Here is a 6,026-nt window from a genome sequence, read left to right as displayed (position 1 = left end):
TTGGCCATCTGGAGCAGATCGAAAGCTACGCCCCTGGCCGTCAGGTCAGATTTGGAAGTTTAAACTACACGGCTGACATCCGCGGGGACTTGATCTTCGACGAATTCGAGCCACTGCCGAGCGCGCCGTGCTGTCACGACGAGCATGATCTAGCTCTGCCGCTGAACAGTGCCCTGGAGGCCGTACCCGCATCGGCTTCGACCCTGAATTCGGAGCCAACTGCGTCGATCGAGGATGGGTGGTTGGACGCCGCCTCGGGGGCTGCGATCCCAACGGCGATCGAGCCGAACACCAGCCACGCACTCCGCGAGACTCGTGACTCCAAGGAGCCGGACTCCTCTCCGGACTCCGAACCCTCCGTGCCCCTGCCGATCGAATCCGATTGGGCGCCGATCATGGAGTATACTGCCGCGGACATCTTTCAGCACTCGCCTTTCGGCGATATTCTGAAGACACTAAAGTCTCTCTTTTTATCAGGAGAGCCCCGGCCGGACTACAGTGAGCAAGGTTGGGATACGGACGATGGAGAAATTCAAAGCCCACCCACCACCCACTTTGTAGCCACTGTCGACGATTTAACCGACATGCTCGACTTCGACTCCGAAGACATCGACGGTATGGACGACGATGCGGGAGGCGAAGAAGAACCACCGCCCACAGGGCGCTGGACGCCCACCTCATCATATGACGTATACATGGTGGACGCACCAATAGATGACGACGAGGAGCGGAAGGACGCAGCGAAGGCTTGTTCCCTCGAGAAGCAGTCAAAGCGGCGACGCAAGCGCCGCCCCAAATCCAGCCTCGACAGAAATAACGATCACACAGACCCAGCGCTGGAGCAGGGCGAACTGCTGCCGGACAACGACAATCCGGATAATCAAACAGAACAAACAAATTCTATCAAGGATAATAGTCCGGACGACATAACGTCGGACAGGCACCCGGAGCAGCAGAATGCCCGTAAAAGGCTTGTTGCCACCGCGAGGAGTCTTAAAAAGCAGAAGCAAAGGCTCAAGGCTGCGCAAGACACACTCCAAATCAGATGGAGTAAAATACTCAACACAGCAGCGAGGTACGGCGACAATCGCCCCTCCAAGAGCTACCCAAAGCGGAAGCTGCTACCTGAATTCGATGAGGAGGCCTCAGACCCCCCATAACCAAATATCAAAGCAGCCACCTGGCCGGATAGACGACCCCTCTACCAACACAGAGCGACATACAACGCCACTCACAATACAACACGCGACCCATGCGAGGGCTCGCACCCAAAGGACGGCGCAACAAGATCCATTTATGGACCACGCAAGCGCGCCCCAGCATACAATGCAACACAAAAAACATCCGAACAACGCGGTACACCCAGCTACAGGGGTGCCGCACACCCCCTATGTTTCATCGATGAGGTGTTGGACCATGAATTTCCAGAGGGATTCAAACCCGTAAACATAGAGACATAGAACGGAACAACAGACCCTGTGTCTGGATTGAGGACTACATCCTTCATATCTATATGGCTCGAGGAGATGATCTCCACGCCATCAAGTACTTACCCCTCAAGCTCAAAGGGCCAGCTCGTCACTGGCTTAAAGGCCTCCCCGAAAGCTCCATTGGAAGTTGGGAAGAGCTCGAAGACGCCTTTCAGGCAAATTTTCAAGGGACTTATGTCCGACCTCCAGGTGCGGACGATTTGAGTCATATAACTCAACAGCCCGGAGAGTCAGCCCGAAAGCTTTGGAACAGGTTTCTTACTAAAAAGAACCAGGTTGTCGACTATCCGGACGCCGAAGCCTTGGCAGCTTTTAAGCATAGCGTCCGTGACGAATGGCTCGCCAGACACCTTGGCCAAAATAAGCCGAGAATGATGGTCGCATTAACAAGCCTCATGACCCGCTTTTGCGCGGGTGAGGATAGCTGGCTAGCCAGATGCAGCACCAGCGACCCCAGTACATCTAAAGTTAGAGATGGAAACGGGAAATCACGGCGCAACAACAATAAAAAATGCCAGAATAAAGAAGAAAGCACGAAGGGAACGACAGTAAACGTCGGATTCAAAAGCTCTCGGCCAGGTCAGCAAAAGCTGCCCTCTAAAGGCACCAGGGATGAACTGTCCAGCCTCAACAAAATTCTGGACCAAATATGTCAGATCCATAGTACCCCTGGTAAACTTGCTAATCATACCCACAGAGAATGTTGGGTCTTCAAGCAGTCCGGCAAGCTCAACGCCGTACACAAGGGGGAGGATACACCAAGTGAAGACGAGGACGAGCCTCCCAAGCAAGACACTGGGGAACAAAAGAAATTTCCACCAGAAGTCAAAATAGTTACGTGTTACACGTGATCAAGGGAAAAACAACACGTCACTCCCAGGAAAATATACACAAGTGCCTGTCACCGCGAAGTCCTGCCACTGGTCGTCTCAACCGATCACTTTCGACCATCGCGATTACTCAGCAAGTATCCGACACGCAGGATGGGCTGCCCTGGTATTAGACCCAGTAATTGGCGGATATCACTTCACACGAGTCTTGATGGACGGTTGCAGCAATCTAAACCTAATATATCAGGAAACAATCCGCGGGATGGGGTTAGACCCAACAAAAATTCGCCATAGCAATACTACCTTTAAAGGAGTAACGCCAGGCCCAGGGGCTCGTTGTACGGGCTCCCTCCTACTACAAGTTATATTCGGCTCCCCCGATAACTTCCGTCGCGAGCGTTTAACCTTCCACATCGCTCCGTTCCAAAGTGGCTATCAAGCACTGCTCGGACGCGAAGCTTTCGCTCGCTTTAATGCATACCACACTACACCTCCCTCACACTCAAGATGCCCGGTCCACGTGGCATCATTTCAGTGAACGGAAATATTGAGCGATCTCTGCGTGCCGAAGAGAGTGTGGCAGCCGCACACTAAAGGCGCCCGGACCAGCGAAAGCATCCAATAGGTCGTCAAGACCTTAGACACAACTAATCAAGTCCGGCGCCGCTATTTATACCGAATAAATAGTCACACCCATATTTGTCAATACAAGGGGCTCAACGCGCGCAGACAAGTGGCAATTTTTTCTCATCTTGAATTATACATGGTTTCTTTAAAAACTATCTTTTTGCACGACAACTTTTTCACCTAAATTCCTCTCTTTTACAGACGATCATCGTACTACACCCGTCCAGGATACGACACAACGGAGACACAGGCGCAGACGTGCAGCAGGGACCTGCTCCAAGGATTCTTTTTAGATTAAGACCCTGCGTAAACCTTTTTTACTGTCTCTTGTTGATACATATCCACCGTTGAGAAGGATGCTGACGTCTTGGCATGTGGCCACGCCAGAACAATGCACGTACCTAGACACAAGGGGATTCTTACAAAGGCCATTATTTAGGCCCGGTTTATACCACAAAGACCGAATACCTTAGGGAGTGTTCGGCGTCGTGAGTTTGGCCCTATATGCATCAGCTCCGAATCATTGTCTTTGGTCAAATGTTGGGTTTGCCCGGCTCCTGTGTTTTGTTGCCTTACGTTCTGCTTTACCGGCTAAGGTAGCACCAGGAGAACTACTGCGATTGTGCCCTGGTTCATCCGGATGACCACCTCGTAGAGAAAGCCGAAAACTGACTGCCATGATATAGCGTGAGACTGGTCAACCACTCGATGACCTGTTGGAATGTTAGAATTCCTCCGCCTTAACGAAGGGCCGTTTTCCGGCCAGGCATGTACGCACCCCGGGATCGGGAGAGTGCGGAGCCACCAGGGGCTATCTAGTAGCCCCACTGTAAACTCCTATGGCTAAGTGAAAGTGCTAAAGCATTATAGTCCGGTTGCCTCGCTCGCTCCGCTATCACCTCCTTAATAGGAACAAGACGTTGGGTTAAGTGTGAACGCGTGTTTTTTACGAGCACCTCCGCATTATATGCGTGGGGGTTGAAGCCGACGGCTGCAATCTTTCAGGTTATACACATGTATACATAAACGGCCGCCCAGGAGGCACCATATTACTTTCAAGCAAAAGTATAAAAATAGCCTTATAAAAATATATAAAAGCATTTCGCTTACAATGATATTACATATCAGTCAAACATAATAGTTTTTGAGCACTGGGTCTCTATCAAACGAGCTCCCTCAAGAACTTCTTCAAAGTAGTGCTCAGCAGCCATTCGGCCTATGGCCGAATCCCGCGCTGCAACAGTGGTAGCATCCATCTCCGCCCAGTATGCTTTAACTCGGGCAAAGGCCATCCGTGAGCTCTCTATGTACGCTGACCTCTTCATCGCATTAATGCGCGGCACCACGTCAAGGAACTGCTGCACCAAGCTGAAATAGCTGTTCAATTTTTGCCTTTCTGGCCATAGCTGATCCACAACTGACCTCATGGCGAGTCCGGACAACCTATTCAGTTCGGCCCATTCGGCTAATTGGCCAGTCAATGAAAGCGTACGCTTGAGAGAATGGAATTGTGTCCAAAACAGCTGGTCCACTTCACGGTCCGTCTGACCCTGGAAGTACTTGGCCGCATCGGCAGCACTCGCCACCAAATCCATATACACATCCTCTGAACTCCACAGCCGATCCAGAGGAGCATACCGTGGATCTACGAACTTCCTCCGCAACATAAAGGATTTCCCAGCTACAATATCCCCGGCTTCCCGCAGCTCCTCCTTCTTCGCCCTCATAGCAGAGCGGATGTCTTTTCTCGTCGCAGCAGCCTTCTCAAGGTCCGATGCCTTCGCTAGGTTTTCCTTTTCAAGAACCCGGCAACGGTCGGAGGCAGCTTTTAATTCTATGGACATCTTGGCCATCTTATCTCGGCTCTCGCCATGCGCGGCCTTCTCGGCTTTCAACTCTTTCGCCGCCTTCAAAGCAGCCGCATTACCAAACCTTGCTTGTTCCTTGGCTCGGGCAAGTTCTGCCGCAAGGCTTCAACAGTGGCAGCTCCATCTGCAGTCACAACATATTAAAGATACTCGCATCATGCTGCTCTTACTATGTGGCGTTTACCAGATAATGACACTTTCCCTATGCCTCATCAAGCCTTTTGTTAACAAGCTCGATGTCGGCGTCTGCCGCATCCAACTGCTGTTTTAAATGGGCAAACTCGCTAGTCCGGCTAGCCACCGGAGCTTCCATCACCTGCACAAATAGGCAGTATGGTTATTACCTAGGAATATGATCCTCTGTTCGTCGTCGTTTCCGACGACAACCAGAGTCTCAGGGGCTACTATCTACACAGGGCACACCTAGCATGTGCAGGACTATCATACATTATTTTACGTACCTCAAAGCCTGTCAGTAGACTCATAAAAGCTTCATGCAATCCGCTTTCGGCGGACGAGATTCTCTCCATCACCATATTCATCAGCATATGATGTTCATCTGAGATGGCCGCTCGCCCCACCAACTCCCTCAGAACATCCGATCGCACACCAGACGGTGCCGGACTCTTTTGTCTGCTCTCTTCGGGAGCCGGACACTGGGAGCTTCGGGGGTCAATGGGATTATCTTATGGCCTCACCGGACTCGGAGAGGCCCTTCGCGATGACACTTCAGGGTCGCCCGCTTCCGGAGCGGAGGAGTCTGGAAGAGGCGTTTCGCTCTCCATCATCTCTGGAAGAAGATCCCCCGAAGACGAGCTCATTTGAGAGGGGCTAAGGCCCGAACTACAAAGATATATGCGGTGGTTATTTTCTCAGAAGAAAAAGATGGCATACCTGTACTATTAAAGTATTTCGGGTCACTTACGACTCGCTGGAGAATTGATCCCCCCGCGGACTTTGTGCGGCAAAAGGACCCCCAAGGTAGGACCCTCTGTGGGAGACTTCTTCTCCTGTTTGGAAGCTTCGGCTTCCGAATCCCCGGGCGCAGTCCTTTTCCTCCTCCGATCGTCTTCCTTCATGGAGACGCTCTCTCCCTCGGTTAGAATGGGCAGCATTGGGGGCCCGTGTCCGCCTGTATTATGCTCCCCAGTATCTTCCTTCAAGGGCTCCGGGCATGGTGCGACCTGGAGCATCTTTTCCAATACCGGATT

This window comes from Triticum dicoccoides, chromosome 3A (assembly GCF_002162155.2).
Source record: "Triticum dicoccoides isolate Atlit2015 ecotype Zavitan chromosome 3A, WEW_v2.0, whole genome shotgun sequence".
NCBI lineage: Eukaryota > Viridiplantae > Streptophyta > Magnoliopsida > Poales > Poaceae > Triticum > Triticum dicoccoides.
This window is presented reverse-complemented; position numbering follows the sequence as displayed.